General features: G+C 41.7%; 1 protein-coding gene across 43 annotated transcripts in view; it reads left to right on the top strand.

The window, feature by feature from the left end:
- The window catches only part of ZBTB20 (zinc finger and BTB domain containing 20), a 723,674-nt gene that overhangs the window by 113,828 nt on the left and 589,675 nt on the right, over window positions 1-20,171 (top strand). The gene's annotated exons all lie outside the window — the stretch shown is intronic.

A 20,171-nucleotide genomic window follows, 5' to 3' on the forward strand; every position in this document is an offset into this window, starting at 1 on the left:
CTTGGCAATTATAAGCAAAAGGTAGAAAGTTCAGAGTTTAAGATGTTCTCCTCCTTCCCTTAAAAACTAACAGTTAAGTTAGAAAAATTCCTAAGAATGACACTATCCACATTTCTCTGTGTATTCCTGAATTGGTTAGTTCACTGTGTTATGGGGCTAGATGCAGACATCACTTGGACAAAACTAATGTAACTCTTCTGCCAGGTGGAGCCAGCAACAGCCAGGGCTGGGTTCAGTATCTTTGGGTTCCTCTATCCCTCCAATGTAGAGCTGGTTCGAGCTGGCCCAGAGCAACCTGGGAAATTCACACACCACTCAAGCGTGCCGCTGAGGGGCAGTATTTCCCCACTTGCAAGCATAGAGTCTCAGTGTAGAAAAGAAATTGTTAATAAAAGGGAGGGAAGTAACTTGGCATTAATTTGGGGGAAACACTAAAAACAAGGTTCATAAACATGAACCATGAGTTAAAGTCCCACCCCAAGTAGGTTGGGTGGTATCCTTTTCCTCTCAGGTGCTTAAGTCTAATCCGCTACACATGCCCAACCTTTCTCAGCACCCCACTCACAGATTCTGCCCTTATATCATTGCAGACCCAAAGTTCAGAGGTGCATCTGCAGAGTTCACCTCCCAATGTGGGTGGGGATAGGTAGAGAGGACTTTTACTCACTCAGATGGTCACTTGCCATCCACCTGTTCACTGCTCTCTACTTCTGCCATGCTACCACCCTGCTGTCCACTTGTCATATCTCTCTGCTGCCTCCCTCTTATCATATATATCCACCACTGCCCTGCTGGCTATCAGTCGCCATCGGCTGCCATTCACTTCTTGGCTCTAACCTCTGCCTAACAGTGTCAAGTGATTTCAGCTCCCAGTAATTTCAACTCTTTCCAAACAAGGTAGGAAAAAATACAGCTCCAATGCAATTTACATAAGAAAGAGGCTTTTAATGATTCCTATTTAGCTCTGTTCTTTGAACAGTATGTGGGGAGGTGGGATGGGATGGGGGGGAGAATAGGTCAAATTGACCCCAAATGCCAGGAGAGGGCATGTAGCCCTCTGAAAGATGAACCCGGGCTTAGCAAGGTTCTCTCTGGTAAATATGAGCCCTTTCCTTTGGAAGAATTTAGTACAGGTCTGCTTTTCTTTATTCCCATAAAATTGCAACTATATTTCAGCTACCCTGCGTTTAGCCCAAACATAACTGGTGTTGGGTTGAGCAAAATACCACTCCATCTGCTGAGTATCTAACAAATTTAAGTAAAGTAGGAGCAAACTGTATTTACATAGACATACCCAGGGTCTCTTCCCTCTTCCAGCTAGCTGAAAGGGAAATATTCCTTCAGATCCTGCTTACACTATTAGAATGTGAGCTGCTCACATTCATTTTTTTGTCATTGTTTGTAACTACCAAGATGTAAACCAGATAAAGGAGTGGTGGGAGAAGATGATTTTGAGGATCTGGTACACTTGCCACATAACCAGAACCTATAATGTTTGCTGGTATTTTAAGCACTATAGAAAATTACCACTGACAAATTGGTAACTGAAGTGGGAAGTATTAGGAGGTTAATGTATGAAAGAGTTCGTGTTCGATTAGAGCACATCATGCACTTAGGTAAATTCTGGTCTCATAATCTCAACCTGAATTAATGAACTGTGCCCAAGGAAGAATGGGAGGAAAATTCTGTTCTACTTGATAGGCACAACAATAGAAATGTAATTATTTCTGGGCCCCGGCACATGCTATTTGTTCGGACTCCTCCCCCTTTTTTCTGGAGGTGTTTATAAAGCCTTTTTGATGGATCCCCCAATCTTGAGTACCCACTACAAATGTCCTCTGTCCTAGGCTGGCAACAGATTTCACTGGACCCTGGGTAGGGTTGCAGTGCTTGGCTCCAGCCCCTCCAGAAGGGATAGGGCTTTTGCGGAAAGGGCGGGGTTGGGAGCTAGCTTGTCCCACTCAACCAGGGATGGCCAACCAGTTAGAGACAAAGAGCCAAAATAGTGGTGAGTAGAGTGTGAAGAGTCACGTATTATATATTTATTTTTATATCTATCTATAGAAAGATAGATAGATAGAGTACATAAAATGTAGTATAGTAATTCCTCACTTAACACGTGCCCGCTTAACACGTTTTTGTGATAGCACAATTTTTTTTTTTAGGGAACATTTTTTGAACAACACGACCGTCCCCGCAATAACACGATGCTGTGCGGGGCTTCCCCTGCCTCCCTGTAAAAGCGGCAGAGGTTTGCCACTCGCCGCACTGTTCCATGGCGACCTCATCTGGCCGGATGCCTCACTCCCTCTCCTCCACCCCCCACTTGCAGCTAGCCGATCACTGGCAGCTGTGCGGGGCTTCCCCTGCCTCCTTGCAAAGTGGTAGAGGTTCGCTGCTCACTGCGTTGTTCCCCGGCGACCCCTCCTCACCGGACGCAAGGAGGCCGGCTACAACGGGGGACAGAGGAGAGGGAGCGAGGCATCTGGCCAGAGGAGGTTGCTGGGGAACAGTGCCCCTCCCCTCCTCCAAGCCAGGCATTCCCAGACCCCGCTACTCTAACCCAATGCCCTCCCACTCCCCCAGGCCAGGCACCCCCCTGCTCTAACCCAATCCTCCCCCCCCTTCCCCAGAGCCAAGCACAACCCCCCACTCTAACCCAGTACTGCTCCCCTCCCCCAGAGCCCCCTGACTCCCCCTGCTCTAAGCCAATCTCCCTGCCCTCCACCAGAACCCCCTCCCCTAGCTCTAACCTAATGCCTGGGTCCTGGAGCCACCGCTGCTGCCACACAATTCTCCCTCCAGGTACTGGGGCGAGTGTGCTGAGCGTCCGGCCATGAGCACACGCTGGGACACCTTGCACAGAGCAGCCGGCCTGAACAGTCCGGGTGTGTGGCTCAGAAGCAGCAGGAGCCACATTTTTGTAATCAAAGAGGCACATGTGGCTCAAGAGCCGCAGGTTGGCCACCCCTGCTACTCAACCCTCAGCCCTGCCTGAGGCTCTGGCTGCAATATAAAGGGCCCAGAGTTCCAGATGCTGCTGACAGAAACCCTGGTTCCTTTTACATTTCTGGGTCCTGGGGTAACCGCTCTCTTTGCCCCCTCCCCTTGGTGATCCTGCGTCCTTCTCTTCCTCCCTTCTCCCTCCCTTGTCACCCTTGTAGGTTCATATATGGCACATACCACATTAGTAACGGAGGGTATGTCTACAGTACAGTGTTATTTTGAAATCTCTTATTTCGAAATAATTATTTTGAAATGGCTTATTTCAAAATAATGCATCTACACACAAAATGCATTTCGAAATAGTGCATCCACACTGCGTGGACTCTGAATCGCATTTAAGGCTGGCTGGAACTGGTTCCAGCAGGGCGCCAGGTCAGGACTTACTGTGTGGGGCTGCTGCCTGAGGCTATCTGAGGTGTGTGCTTAAAGGGACGCCCCCCCTCCCCCGGACAGCCAGTTCTCATGTTTTCCTGCTTGCTTGTCTACCTTGATGAAGGACAGCAAAGTATTTTGTCTCTGCGTGCTTTGGTTGCCCTCACGTGGGACACCTCAGCACTCAGCAACATGGAGCCAGAGCTGCTCCTGGGTACTCTGGTGCTTCTCTTGGATGCGTTGCTGTGAGCCTGGCTGCACTTTCTGCAGGCTGCCATCCGGGAGGTCCATTGGGGGGCTGTCAGTATCCAGGGGGCCCTGTGGGAGAGCTTCCACCCTGAGGAGCACTAAGAGCCTCCCTGGTCTGCCCCACTGGGAGTTGTGCCTCATTCCTTCCTCACGTCCTTCCACTTACCCCTCCCTAACCTCTGTTCCTGATGTCAAATAAAATATACGTATTTTCATGAACACAAACTCTCTTTATTTAACAAAACTGGGAAGGAGGGAATGAAACTCTGGTGAGACTGGGGAAAGGAGGCGGAAGAGAAGAGAGGGTGGGAGAGGGGAGAGGGAAACCTAGGAGGAGGAAGCTGGAAGGGGGAAGCAAGGGGAAGAAGGTGGAGCAGAAGCTCAGAGCTTAGTATTGGGGGTCTCGCTGGACCAACTTGATTGTCATGCAAACCTGCTTCTGGGTTTGCATGTGGCCTTTGGTGGCCAGGCTGGCAGCTATCCTGCCATAGACGGCTGCATTCTTCCATCTAGTGCGGAGATCTTGGATGTTGGGGGCATCCCCCCCAAACCTGAATAAGGTCCATGATCTGCATGCTGGACCAGGAAGGCGCCCACCTTCTCTGGGCTCTGGCAGGCTCCTGGGAGCTAGCAGACTGATCCTGGGGAGTGGAGGAGGGCTGGCTGCCAGTGGCTTGCTGGCTCATGTTTTGGGGTCACTGGGTCAGAGGCAGTGACTGCTGGCTCTGGGTGGCAGGCTTGGAGCTGGCATAGGCACTGTGGCCAGAGTCTACCCCTTTAAGGGCTCTGAGGGTGGGGAAGAGAAGTGTTCTTGGTTGAGGCTGCTCGAGTGGCCACCAGGGCACCCTGGGAAGGCTGGAGGCCCCCCATTTCGAAATGTGTCCACACAGCACTTATTTCAAAATAGCTATTTTGAATTTGGCGTTCTTCCTCATAGAATGAGGTTTACCAAATTCAAAATAAGTGCTCTGCTATTTTGAATTTATTTCAAAATAGCGGTTTGGCTGTGTAGACGGTAGGAAAGTTGTTTCGAAATAGGGGCTGTTATTTCTAAATAACTTTGTTGTGTAGACATACCCCGAGTGCCTTCCAGTAGTGCATTAAGCAAAGTGACTAACACTTGTGTTTTTGTTCTGTCACCATCTCTACAGTGAGGAGACAGATGTGCAGTAGAGAGTCAGGTTTTGGTAGGGTTATCGATTCATTTTTTAAAAACAGTTGTTACTCTGTATTTATATTAAACAGTGCACAGTCAAACAAGTCTGTCTTGCACTTAAAGTGAAAGATGGTGAGGATTTTGATGGCATTTAGTTCATTCCACAGTATCAGACTGGCCCCAGGGAAGTTCCATCTCCAATAGACAAGCTTCAGCCTTATTTTAGAGAGTTACATTGTGCCAAAGGAGTGTGGTTAGACTCCTCCCGCCTTAAGCAAAGGAGCAGAGATGGAGGATGTCTTTAACTACTGCCCTAGTCTCTGATGCTTTTCCATTGTAACATGAACAACACTATGAACCATGGTTTGGGAATCCCTGGCATATGACTTTGACCATAAACAGAGAGACATGATATAGGGAAGAATCATGTGAGTTGGAGACCGATGTTTCTAGCATCTGGCTCAACACTAATTACTAGGGTTATGATGAGTACATAAGCTTCAGGTTAATACAGTACACTTCACTGCTGTATTCTAAATCAGGTCCTAAATGCTTTCTGCATGTTTCTAACTGGTGATTTTTGCCAGTAACTGAGCAAAGGAGAAAATTGCACTCAAAATTTAGCACTTCAGGATTCATTTGTTCATGTTTGAAAGGACAAATTAATCCCTTTTAGGACTGAGGGCTTGTCTTCACTTAACCTGAGACTGACACTCTGGAGATTGAGCTCCTGGGGTTCAATTTAGCAGATCTATTTAGTACCTGCTAAATCAACTGCTGATGGTGCCCCCTTCAACATGCTACTCCACTGGATAGTGAGGGGTCAGGGAAGTCATCGGGAGAGTTTCTCCCATTGACCTCTTGTAGTCGGGGCGCCGTAGAAATGTGACGGGACTTATTTCAACTCCAGCTACGCTTTTCATATCTGAGGTCAACTTTCTCTGGTAGTGTAGACCTAGTCTCAGAAGGTGACTAACTGAAAGCACCAGTATCTCGTAATGTGGCTTCATCATAACCTGTGTTTTTAAGGCAAATCTTTCTCATGAAGTATGTGGCAAGAGCACCAACATGTATTATGCAGCAGTATATACTTAGAATGGAATCTGCTGGAGTAACTCATTCTCTTGTTGACATGTTGGTATCTTTTATGCATGTTGTCCTGTTTAGTAAAAGGAGAGCATCTTCAGTTTAAGTTAATCTTCTTTGGAGGGGCAGTTTGAAATGTTACTTTCATGATGAGTTCGGCCCTTTCATCCTCTATTGTGCAGTTTAATACCATAATTTTCTCCCCTTGCAAGTCTATGTGAGAGTCAAGAATTTTCTGAACCCTGCAGATGCCTGATCTTTGTATTCCTACATACAATAAGACAAAATATTTCCCATTATTCTGAAAAGAGATTTCAGCCACAGGCTGGTACCTTTTAACAACAATTTCCAGGAAATTTCTTTGTTGAATATTAAAATTTCAAGGCAACATCTGGTAGCTGATTTTTATAGATTTTCTTTGGACATTTTGTTTTGCTATGAATTGTTCTTGCATTTTTCATTTTATATTGGGAATGAATATCAAGGGCTGAACTATATTGGGGTCTGGTAACAGAGTGGCCCTCACCTCTTGCACACATCACCCTCTACCTTTGTGTATGTGCCTGCACTCTCTATCAGCCTTTTCAGCTACTCAGGCCCACCTTTAATAGGGGCCCATCTTGGTGCTCTCTTATCTAGTGTCTCTCATTCTGTTTCTCTACTCGGAGAAGGTGGTGCCTCCAGGGCTTCCCCTTCATGAGACAACTCAGGGCTTTATCACAGTTCATTAGGCTCAAGCTCTCCACATTAAGATTGTTTCTGACCCAGAAAGAGTGGTACCTCCAGTGCTTGCCCTCCTGGATACAGCTTCCTTAGCCAGCCATCCTCACAGTCTGCACTGCTTGAGCTCTGCCATCTACTACTGTTGCTCTCTTTTGAAGCTCCCTTTGTAGGCCTTCCTAGCACCTGATTGTCTGGTTCCTCAAAAGCCACTCTAGTCTCCTGAAGGACTTAAGTATGGTTCTTCTTTGGGAAAGGGTGGGGCAGGGCCACCCTGTCACAATCCCCTTTGTGGTTAGTGCTGTACAAACCTGGCGTGCCTGTCTCCAAAGTGCTTGCAGTCTTAGGGTACGTCTACACTGCATGCTTATTTTGAAATAAGCTATTCTGGAAGAAATACTCCGAAATAACTTATTTCAAAATAGCACGTTTATACTGCAGGGGAAACCTCAAAATTAGTCCAAGGTAGGTTTCCCTAATGTGGATGTGCTATCTCTATTTAGAGCCACTGGGAAGTAATTACTTTGAATGGCACTGAGGAGCAAATCTCACTGAGGAGTTATTTCAAAATACTGTAGCAGCAGTGGAATGTCCACACTACTGCTGTTCCAAAATATTTATTTCACAATAGGCATTATTCCTCGTGGAATGAGGTTTACAGAAGTCAGAATAAGCCGTTATGTCAAATGTATTTCGAAATAACGGAATTGCTGTATAGACGCTCTCATTTGTTATTTCGGAATAACAGACATTATTCTGAAATAATGCTGCTGTGTAGATGCATCTTAAGAGACTATTCCGGGGGTGAAGAGTGGGTGGAGGCTGAAATTTATTTTGCCTCAGTCAGCATAAAGATTTGTATGTTGGGATCAGATGAAGTAGCGCTAGATGTCTGATGTTTATCTGATAGAAGTTAGTGTTCATAATCTCACCACTGATTGCTGTTGTACTGCTATCTCAGGCAAGTCTCTTAATTTCTCTGTGCTTGTTTCCAGATTTGTAAAATGGGATAATACATGCCTGCTTCTATAGGTGTCTTGTGAGGCTTCAGTCAACCTTAAAGGTGCTTTGAGATCTGTGGTGAAAGTCTTTATATAAATGTAAAATATTAGGTTTAGAAATGTAAACTGATTTTGACAGAGTTTTATAACAGGAATTCCTGTTTGTATTATATTTTAGAAGAAAGGACAATCCTTGTTAAGGAGCTGAACTGGAACTCAGGAAATATAAGGCCAGATTTGCACTTACTACATTGGCACAGCTGTGCCACAGGAGTGCTTAAGTGAAAAAGGGAGAACTTCTTTCATTGGCATAATTAGCTACTAGCTCTAAGGAAGGTCAATTATGTTGACAGGACAGGATTCCTATTGATGCAGCATGTCAATGTTGCTCAGAGGGTAGGGATTATTCACACTCCTAAGCAACACAATTTTATTTATTTAGGTCTGTATTGTAGAGCTGGTGTAAATTCAAATTTCCATTCTGCCATAACCTTTCTATGTGGCCTTGATCAAGCAAAGTACTCTCTTTGCCTCCATTTCCCATCTAGAAGTGTTATTGGAGCTCCTTTTCTCTCATTATATGACTCTCCAACCTGTTTAGGGGAGGACATTTGGGGGACTATCTGCCTCTATGTATTTGTGCAGTGCCTAGTATACCGTAGTCCTGAGCTCATTAGGGCCTCACATGCTACTGAAATACAAATAATTAATAACTATAATAATATATATTCTGAAAATATAGTAGAACCTTATACAGTTCAGGAACCTTATAAATCAGTGAAATCATTATATATATCGTTGGAAGAAAATATAAACATTTTGAAACACAAAATGTAGAAATAAGACAACAATACAAAAAACCCAGGAGATCTCAAATTCATTTTTTGTGGCTATTCCCCAAGAAAATAGACTTTTTATGTAAGCAAATACTTACACTAACAAGTTGTTAATTAAAAATAATGTTATTATATTGACTAGAATGGGCTAATCATACTTCATATGAATTCATTGACTTTAGTAGTATCGCCCTAGAAAGGTGACTTGATGCAATAAAATCTCCATTGCACTGCTGAGTGCTGAGAAGGAATCTTAACCTGAAAAGGTAAATCCTCTTGTTGGGTTATATCCTTTAAGCTAGAATCTATATACACTTTGTGACTTTGGTTCAACAAAGTATGGGACATTCTTGCCATGAAGAAATTTACTAGCTTGCAACATAATAAAAATAAGCGATATTTCACTATTTGGGCACACTTCATTGACGTCTTTGAATTGAATTATGGTATTAATAAACCAGTCATCCCAATGTCCTTAAAACTACGTGTTAAAATTCTAAATAGCCTACTGACCTGATTGTCCAGGAATTGATCTTGTCTAATATAAAACAATTAATGTTCATGTAAAAATAACAATATATTACATTAGGTTTGTGTTTATTCTTGATACTTAGTTTGTGTGTATTGATTTCTACTCTTTCATTATATTAAAAAATAAGTATATAATACTTATGTATATGGTTGGAGGAAAATATACAAATTTTGAAACACTGTTACAGAGAATTAATTAAAAAAGAGAAAGGAAGAGGAACAACTTTAACCATGTGAACATTTATTTCTGAGTTAGGTGTCACTGAATATTCAAAATTTACTGTGCAAGGACCTATACCTACCTTAAGAGAAACCCACTGCAGTGGATCAGTGACAGCAAAGTGGCAAACATGAATTTTTAATGGATTCCTCCGTATATAAGTGGAAAAATATTTATTTTCAGATAGGTTTTGTAGACTTTTTCCTAGAGGAAATCTTAACAGAAATCTTTTATTGTAATTTTAGTATATGCCATTTAAATGATATATGCGTGTGGAAGTGATGGAATATTTTTGAAAAAAATCAGTGAAGTACTAGGGGAAGAAAAGGAACGTGAAATTCTGTTTTTGTATGTGTGTCTCTCTTAATTAAAAAATGGTTTGCATGTCACTTGACAAACATCTACTGCATAACCAAGAAAAGCTTTGGGACTGAGATTTGTCAGGAATTGTAATAAACAATTAGATTCCTTTTTTTAAAATGGTACAAAAATATCTCACCATGAAAAAAAAGACGTTGTTGCTGTGATCATCCAGTTTTTCCAGAAGACAAGTCTGTTGTTTGCTAAAGCTTCAACTTCTAGCTGAGCTGAACAGCTCATTGTAAAAGGATTTGTAAGTCTGTTGACAAGTTATGGCTTTTGAAATATAAAAATCCACAGCATCGTGGGTGCTAGTAAGAACTTCTCGATGGATGACATCTACTTTCTTAACTGGGATTCTTTGGGTTTCAGAACCAAGACAAGAGGCATCTCAGCTGAGAATTTTACTGAGATTGTCTTTCTCTCACAATGAATATTCACCTACATTAAGGGAATTTCAGAAAAACGAGTGTCTATAGAGGGGTGTGACTGAGGCACTTGATAGAGACCTCAGGGTATTTTTCCAGCTTCAGAAAATAATCACTTAGTGTACCCTGTTCAAATAAAAAGTGGGTAGTAGAAGGAGTCACCCACAATGGCTCAACTTCTAAATCCCGATACATGGCCAAATCTGTTCCTAGTGTAAACCCATATATTAGAGAAATCATGTCAGGAATGAATTTGTCCCATTGAGTTCAGTCCCTAGTGAGAGTGAACTAATTTCAGAATGTCCTTGTCCCTATGGACCTCGGAGTTGTCTGGTTAGTTTGTATCTAAGGGTGTGTCTAGACTACTGAGTTTTGTCGACAAAAGTGGAGTTTTGTCAACAAAACTATACCAGCGTCTACACTACCGCTGAGTTCTGTCGACATAACGTCGACAGAACTCAGCAGTTTTGTTGACGTTGGTAAACCTCATTTTACGAGGCATAATACCTTCTGTCAACAGAGTTCTGTCGACAGAAGGTGTTATTGCCTGTAGGGTTGCGTCTAGACTACAGGGTTTTGTCAACAAAGCAACTTGCTTTGTCGACAGAACTGAATGTGTCTAGACGCTCTATGTCGACAGAAGTTTTGTCGACAGATACTGTCGACAAAACTTCTGTCGACAAAACCCTGTAGTCTAGAAGTACCCCAATTCAAGCATATTTTTTAGTCCAAGGAGAATGGACATAATATATTTTTCTCATAATAAAGACAAATATTTTGTGGCCATTTTTGAACAGCTTTACAGCCATAAAGGTTGGGAGTAGATGGTTAGAATTTGGCATGGTTCTCACCAAAGTGTTTTTTGAAGTTTGGGGAAGTTTGGTTTTGATTTGGCTGAGTTCTAACCCTTTTGAAATGTCATGCTTCTCATTCATGCACAAGACATTTTAAATTTTTTTCCAGCTAAGCTTACTTGTTTACACTAATGAAGGTTTCATTACACATGTGCCTGTGGCTACCTTATGTGCTTGGAAAAAAAGTCAGCTGACAGCGCTTATGGCTTGGTCAGGGGCCTCCATTCATCTCAGTTTTCTGAGATACAAAAAGGTTATGAAATTCTTTGTATCTGCAATTAGGAAATATACTTTGTCCCTTTCCCAATAAGATATCACAAAAGATTTGGAGGATAGGATTTGAGGTTGAAAGATTTTTATTTTTTAAAAAGGTAATGTTAAAGTTGACTATATAACCTTAACTCTGTCCGCTTGAGCCTATGCAGTAAAACATGGTCCATAACTAATAGTTATATATTACAGATATTTGAGAAATGGTATTTATTATCATTATTTTCTGGAGTCTTAGGTATATGTGTGGCAAATTGTATTACTCTGTGGGTATCAAACAACTTAATTTATATGAAAAGTATACTGTAAACTTTGCTTATATAGCATATTAACCCTAAGTATAAAGTGACAATACAATTTTGCTAGTGTATGTAGGCCTCCTAAAATAGCAGCTAAGTTACCTCTGTAATTAACCAACTCATCCCCTGAATTGCACCTAAGGAAGGCTGTGGTTGGAATGAAAATGTATAGTGCATGGGTATTGGCTAAATTATTAAAATACAGAGAAAGAAGAAACTGCATCATATAATAAGTGTGAGGCAATAAAATCATGCTGGATCCTAATAACAATTAAATAAGTAGAGAGGGATTAAAATGTTTAAAAATACATGTGTCTAAATGTGGTAAAATGTTATTTAAGAAGTAGTATGTGATTGTATTATTAAAGATTTATGATGAAGTTTATGCACAAGGAGAGGCAGTTGAGATTTAAGGGCAAATGTTTGCATGATTTACTGTGTAACTTTGGTTTGTATGCTTATGTTTTTTATTGAACCTAAGACAAGAAGGAGGTGTCATGTGATCTCTTCCATTGAAATGGTGGCTGGGAAAAGCCTCCTGCCAGTCGGGAGCACGTTTGTTGAAGTACAATAATTTAGCTTTTTACAATGACCTGGACTCATCTGTAATGACAACCAGATGTGTAATGGTGTGTTCTGCTAGATGGGAGAAAAATTGCTTTGAGATTTGAACACAGAAGAGCTCAAAGGTCACATCGTGTCCTCAACAATCATTGCCCTGTCATATTTTCTGGAATTATGTTGTTCTCCACCTCATCCCATATGCTCTCCCAACATATCAGTACAGGCAGTCCCCGGGTTACGTACAAGATAGGGACCCGTTAGTAAGTGCGGATCCCACATAAGTCGGATCCACGTAACTCGGGACTGCCTGTATACTGTATTCCATCACATCAGGCAGTGAAAGACTTGAAGATCTACCAAGTAGTCCTTATGCACTAGGAAGAATAATGAAACAGGAGGAACCTCACTGCAGAGACTGCTGGAGGTCTGTCCTAGGAGATTGCCTGATTAGATCCTGAGGGATATATGATGTTGACTTTTTTTGCTTAAAGACACACACAAGAAATTTCTTGCAGTGAGCTTAAGAACAAGAATGGCTTATCAGTAGAAGCTGAAGCTGAACCAAGGTATAGTAGATATGACTCGATTTATAGTAATCAGATAAGTAAGCACTGACATGGCAGAAAGAGCTACTTTGTTCTAATATTGAACAAGAAACTTTACTAGAAAAAAGAAAACAGTCTTTCTCTGCTTCACTTGTAGAACTTCTGTTTGGAACCTTCCCTTTCTCTCCCTCCTTCTGGGATTCCTGCTGCAGACTTAAAGATACAGTGCATACATATCCTCAAAGGAAACATGTTTTCATTCAGAGTTACTAGGCCAGAGCAAAGAGCTAATTCACTTGCAAACTCCTGACTGCAACATGACTTTTTATGTCCATGCTCCATAGAAGTACTACTTGGAGGGTGACAGCATGGGGTTAACAAGAGGCCTGCATTCCTTCTAAAAATGCTGCATAGAGAAACTGTTTTGTGTCCTTAAAGAATGCACATATTTCATGCTCTAAAAGTCTGAGGTTTGTAGTTAAAAAAGATTTAAATAAATAATTCAGTTGTGTTGTGTTTACCTGTTAATAATTAAGCATGTAAGACTGTGTATTTCTTATAGATGTGCTGGCTTTGTTTTATTTTTATTTGGTTCATGTGGGCTGATTTGTAAGTTAAGGAAGCTTCTGCCTAGACTGAGAGAGCAAAAAAAAAAAAAAAAAAAAAAAGGCTACACAAAGCCACACTATAAACCAATATGTGTGGGAAACATGCTGGAAAGAATGGGGAGCAGTTAATTCTAACAACAACCGTTGCTCTCTCCCTACACGAATAGCAGCCCCAACTGCACATGGTGTTCTGAGAGAACTTTGATTCAGGATATTCAATGATAGTGACTAAGGATAAAGGACACTTTCTTTGTTAGGAGGTAAACATTTTATTTTATTTTTTTTATTAATGGAGTGGAGGCAGGTTTAGCTCAAACAAAGAAAATGACCAACATTTAATCTTTTCCAATATTGGAGTTGGGATAGAAGTTTGAGGGAAAGAAATATTCTGTGCCCTTTTTGTTGTGTGAATTACATCTTGGTGAAAGTGCTAAGTTGCCATCTCTGAGATCTAAAGTCCTCCTTGTCAACACAACATCCCAATGGCAAGAAGTACTTCACTCATCAACATATTTGATACTGCCCCTTGAGGAGCCAGGCCCAGCAGCAGAAAATAATACTTTCTACTTTGTCCATTCAGTGTTTAGTATCGTTGCTGTCATCAGTAATGATCTGGCCAAATAGTGATGATCTGGTTTTAGAAGATGAATACTTGACTATTGAGAAATAGGCTGAGATCAACATTCAAATAATTTTACGCGCCTCATTTTATAACATTGAATCATTGTTGACATAAACTAGATTTGAAACTGTAATGTAGAGGCAGAAACTGCTACAAAACTTATGAGCCATTTGATACCCTTCCTCTTAAACCTGACAAAAGAAAGAGGTTTGTATTATATGCTGTTTGTTTTCCCCTTGCTGGGAAGCTGTCTACCCCACCATTAATACCTGATATGCCCAAAGAAAATCAATCAGTTAAATTTTTCGAATTGTTCACATGGTCTAGGCAGAGGAAGACATCACTTGGTAATTTTCACCTTTCCCAAAGCTGAGAGAAAGCACTCTATTGTGAGAGAAACCAGTTGGAGTAATTGGCCTTAAAAGACAAAGCTGCTGAATTGTGAGAGTGATCATTGAACGGTACATAAAAAACTAAAGATGTAAAAAAATGTTTGTGATCATTAATAACCTGATTTGGTTGACAGTTGAAGTCTTCATGTGTTATCATAGTATGATTTGTTTACCTATCTATATTGGTACTTTCTGTAAAAAAACCTATATTGCAACTGGCGCCTCTTTCCTGGGCTTTCTATCTTTCTAATGTAGCAAAAATACATTTCATGTCAAACGAGTAGTCCTATGGCAACTTAAAGACTAACAAAAATATATAGATTTGTTTTCTCCACTCAAGCTCATCTGAACAAGTGGGTTTTGTCTACAAAACCTCATGATACTATGTGCATTTTTCAGAGGGGTGGCCAGGTTAGTCTGTAACTTTAAAAACAATGAGTAGTCTTATGGCACATTAGAGTCTAACAAAAACCATTATTTTTTCCACTCCACCTCATCTGAAGAAGTAGGTTTTCCCACAAAAGCTCATGATATTATATATATTTTTCTTAGTCTCTAAGAGTATGTCTACATTACAGAGTTTTGTCAGAAAAACAGCTGTTTTTCTAACAAGACTTGAGGAACATCCACATGGCAATTGCATACTTCCGCAAGAAAATCGAAAGAACAGAGGGGGTTTTCCGGCATTGGTAATCCTCATTCTACAAGGTAGAAGCCTTTTTGTGAAAGAGCTCTTTCGCAAAAAGGTGTGTGTGGATGGGGAAAAGGGAGTTCTTTTGGAAGAAGAGAAAAAAGCACAGATGCCCTGCTGGCCGTTCCATCCATAGCAATCACAGCTTACATTCAAGAGAGCATCCATTCAGGGTAGACGCTCTCTTTTGAAAAAGTAGATCACTTTTTCGATGTACTTTTGCAGTGTGGACACTCTCTTTCAGAAGAAGTGTTTTCAGAAGATCTCTTCTGAAAACATGCTTCTTCCGAAAGAAGCCTCTAGTCTAGACATAGCCTAAAGTGCCACAGGACTACTCATTATTTTTAAAGTTACAGACTAAGACAGCTACCTCCCTGAAACATTTCATGTCTTATGTTCCAGACTGTTATTCCTTTTAAATTTATTTAAATACTCAGCCCATAAAAGTAAAGTCTGGACAGTGTAGTGGACAGTGCTGCAGGTATTCTCTGTTTCTTTTCCACAATCGTGGAAACCTTTCTCTCTCTCTTTCTCTCTTTCCCTTCCCTTCCCTTCCCTTCCTTTCCCTTCCCTTCCCTTCCCTTCCCTTCCCTCGCCTCCGCAAATTGACATTAGACTTTTCCAAAGAAGAATGTGGAGGAATAAGCTTTTTCAGTTGGAATTTAGACTGGCACAGAAACTGAATTGCCTGTTTCCTAAGAATTTTTTTGTACATTGAGACCAGATTTGTAATGCTGAGTATTATTCCTTTGAACTTGCTATGTAAGCATACCATACTTCCTCTTTTGTAGCAGAGCTAATTAGGTCATCTGAAGAAGTGGACTGTGCCCATGAAAGCTCATGATACCATCTACATGTTTTGTCAGTCTTTAAAGTGATACCAGACTATTCGTTGTTTTTTAAGTTTATCCTGTACAGACTAACTCAGTTACCCCTCTGAAGCTTCAGAATCAGTAGTTAGTTAGTTGTCTTGTACTCAGCAGATTAAGTCTACATTTTGCGGTCTATTTGTTGAAATTCTTCTGTGTACCTTTGAGTCTGGTAAATTAGTACTAGCCGTTTGTTAATGTATTTTAAATTTTACTCCGTCAGAAAAGCTTAACTCCTAAAATTATTTAGATGGATCCTCAGTATATTTTTCACTGGACAAGTGTCTTTACCACAAAAATCATCATCTCTGTTGGTAGTAATTGCCCTGTAGTGTGTCGTTTGCAGCTATATCAGCCATTGAAAACCTGTCCCGGTTCTTATATCTGGCTTCTTGTTGCCCCCTGTGGTCATTCTACAGTATTTAGGTCCCTCCTACCAGACCTCTCCCTTTCCATTTTATGAGAAACAAGCACATTGTATTGTCCTGGCACAACCAAATCCTTACCTTACTTTAATATATAAAGGAGAATGTTTGTATGTTTGTGCTAATAAGTTGGGCACTTTAAGAACTACTGCAACCAAACTTTGCATGGGGTAACCTTTCCTCCAGGAGAAGGTTTTAAGGTACTTTGGCAGTGCGGGGAGAAGTGGCTTCCCGGGAGAAGCAGCGGGGACAATCACTCACTAAGACTGGCGGCAGAGGTGCAAGGGGAGGGGAGGCACTCCGAGCAGCAGCTGCCACACTTGCCTCTACCAGGCTGTTCCACTGCGCAGGTGCATCCGGGGCGAGGGAGCTCCCTCCTGCCCATAATGTCACTCGGCCCGTCCCAGGCCCGCCCCTCCAGCGGTGGCCGAGGGTTGCCGAGTGGCGGGCTGGGACGGTTGTGGGCGCAGCGGGGAGGCTGCTGTGGTGGTGGTGCTGGGAGTGGTCTGGGGTCTGGCACAGCTTCCTGGTCGCGTGGCAGGGAGCCCGGCACCTGCTCGCTGCAGCCCTTGGGAGAGGGGAGCCCCCGGCACGGCCCCATGGTACAGCTGGTAGTGGGGCAAAAGTTTTAGGGCGGGCGGTGGGGTAATTGCCCGCCGCAGCACCTGTAGCCACGGGTGTAAGCTGGGCCGTCCCGCCCACCACAGGTCCCGTACTCACCCCCTCCCACCTGCCCCTCACACGGGGCACCCGCGGCAGGACCCTATCACCCGCCCCGAGCAACGCCGGATAACTCCAGCTAGTTTATGGTAAGAGGAAGCTGCATACCAAATTTGGTGGTCTGAGCTCTTAACATTTAAGAGGAGTTCTTGAACAAACAAACTCACAGATGCACAGACAGACAAACACACACGCATTTCTAAAATATTATGTAAGATAACAGTTTTCAAGCTAGAGGATTTCAACTCCAAAGCTGCATAAGTACTAAATTAAGACAAACTTTTTTTTTTTTTTAGAAGAAAGGGCTTAACTCTGTTTCATTCTCCATTTTGACAAAGTCCTGCTTTTATAGTATGCATGTCGGGTTGCATGAAGCATGAGAAGAGCCAAGTGATTTCTTTGTGGTCACACTGTGAAACATTGGCTGAAATCCTTTAGGCTCTTGTGTTCTTGCCATAATCAATAGTGAAACACTGAATAAAATGGTTTGCATGTGTTTGCTGGGTATAGAGTTGTGCTGGAATGATAAAAATATGAATGGAAATTGCATATTCTATTGAATACAGAATCTTAAAGGGAGCTAAGAATCCCAAATTATTATGCTGTAAGGTTTTTCCCCATTTCAGTCATGCTTAAATCTCAGTAAACTCTAGGGCAAACATAAATAACACAGATGTTCTTGAACTGAAAGGTTAAGCTTATCTCAGTCTCTCTTGGTCAGACTGCAGTTCATTGAATAAACTTTTTATCAGTACTGTAAGTAAAGGTCACAAGCATTTACCATTTATAGTTGACGTTAATTATGCCACACAACTTATTTTTATATTAGTGCAAAAAGGAAGCAATGAAGTATAGCTAACATATAGTCTGTTACTGCTTGTGGGTGAAAAATTTAGTTTAACACAGTATATTATGTTTGTTATATGGGCTATATCAATATGTAACTTCATTGGTCTCTGTTTTGTTACTGAATATTAATTGTTTAGGCATTTGCTAGGGCCCCTATCAGGGTTCCCTCTAAGCTGTGGGGCAGCAGAGCTTCAGAGGTGATAATCATTCCAGCACACTCAGTCAGCTCTGTTCATGGAGCCTGGAGCCTCTGACTGATTGGGGCTTATTAATCACCTGTGAAGCTGTGCTGCCCCACTGCTTAGAGGGAACACTGGTCCCTATGCACGTCTGTGTTTGGGTGTATCTAACTAAGTTAATTTTTTTTAGTAATCAGTGGGTTCATCTTATTGAGTTTGTTCTCATAAGTTCTCATTTCCAGCAAATTGCAAATGCTGTGTGTTTGCCTGTCTGCAGCCTATATAAGTAGCATTAATACCTTGCAACCTGGAAGTAGTAAGTCAAATAGAACCCCATATTGCAAAATCTACTCAAAATTAACTTTTGATAACTATACGGGACTTGCTTTTAGAGGAAACTCACCCAGTTTCATCCCTATTTAACATTTTGTGAGTGCATCAGATAATGAGGTATTCAAATGGTAAGATTTGCACCAGCAATTATCTGTGCACCTAAAAATATGGTACTGAAAATCTAGCCAATGGCTTTTGATTTTGGACTCCTTGCAATTTCCATAGGACTTTGTGTGTCACCATTTCAAATACTCAGTGTTCAATATGAATATAAAGCTTTGTTAATGTAAACTTAGCTTGTCAATTAAAATAACTATTACAAAATGATATAGTGAGAACAGTTGTCATTAAAGTATAATCACTGATCAGTTAAGATAGTGTAAGTAAAGACTGCAATACTCCATCTGTTTATGAGACAATTCATATAGCACAGTCTAATACCAGCCTTAACTCTGTCTGCAAACATAACACATGGCTTTTCTAGTTATGTGAAGTTTCAGATACAGATGGAACAGAGAAGAAAAGTTGAGATCCAGATCTAGATTCAATCCTTTGAAAAGTTTGTGCAGTTAAGGATCTAACCAGAGTTAATATTGTAGTGAGAGTATCCCGTATGAATTTTCACACTTTGTGTGCAGCTGTAGGGTTAATGTTGTTTATGAGCTGGACATGAATATAACCATTTTATACTAGTTGGGAATCAGTTGTGTATTCATGTGCCTTTCTGCTATGATGAAAAACTCTAATCAAGTTACTAGTAAGGTGAATGCGGTGGCTATGCCAGCCCCTACCCCCACATTTTTCCCTCTTAAAAGGATATGAAAATCTTCAATTAATCATAATGGGACTTCTGTCCCTGTAGCTCTATGGAACTAAAGGATCTTTCCGGGGTGGCTTGAATTTTTGCTGACATAAAATTTTGGGAGGATTATTACTGAGAAAAACTTAAGAAAAATAAAATTCTCAGGATTTGAATGTCGTAACTTCAGGTCTATTGACGGGGGGCAAAGAGGGCAATTGTCCCGGGACCAGTGTCTCCTCTAAGCTGCATGGCAGCACAACTTCACCGGTGATTAAACAACCTCCCCCCCCCCCCCCCCCCCAGTCAGTCAGCTCCCTGCACAGAGCTCTGAGCCTCTGACTGGGCATGGCTGATTAATCACCTGTGAAGCTCTGTTGCCACATGTTTAGAGGGAACACTACCCAGGACCCAGGTATTCTAAGGGATCTGGGGTCCCTGGCCACTGCTACTGAGGCAGTGGTGGCAGTGAGAGCTCTTCCTCTCTTTGAATTGCCAACAGCACAGCTCTGCCACTCCACAAGACTGAAGGCCAGGTTGGTGCTAAGAGCTGGCTTCCCTCACCCCACCTCTTCTTCCCAAAGCCCAGCCACTTCCAGGGTGTGGAGCTGGCCTCCCCACACCTTGCCCCCGGGGCCCATGGTGGCTTTTGGGCCCGTTGGGTACCTTCTATGATAGGGCTATAACACTAGATTAAGTAGCCCCATTAGACTCTGAAAAGTTTCAATTGTTTGGGCAATGGAGAATTATTAGCTTGCTTGGAGTGATGAGTTCTGAGCACCAATTATAATTGGTCCACTTTTATTAGATGCCTCAATATTGAGTTAGGAATTTTGGGGAGATTTTCAAAGGCAGAGAGGGTAGTTAAGGACTTAATTTTCATTACAAGTCCTTGGTTATTGAGAGTGTGTCTTTAAAAATCTGCTCTTAGCTTTTGGCACCCAGCTTCGAAAATTTTGGTTATCATCATAAATAGTGCTAACAACTTTGATGCTTTTTAGTTTTTAAAGCGCCTATATAGCTATCTTAAAGTTTCAGGGTTAAAACAAAGTCTTCTATAATTATAAAAGCATTAGACTCCAGTTCTTCAGTTTTGAAAATGCATGATTTTTTTAAAACTTCTGAACTATTAAAAGTATTTACTCGTAACTTTCCCCAAAACTGCTTCTGACAGGTAAGAGTAAGTG

This window comes from Pelodiscus sinensis, chromosome 1 (assembly GCF_049634645.1).
Source record: "Pelodiscus sinensis isolate JC-2024 chromosome 1, ASM4963464v1, whole genome shotgun sequence".
Classification (NCBI taxonomy): domain Eukaryota; kingdom Metazoa; phylum Chordata; order Testudines; family Trionychidae; genus Pelodiscus; species Pelodiscus sinensis.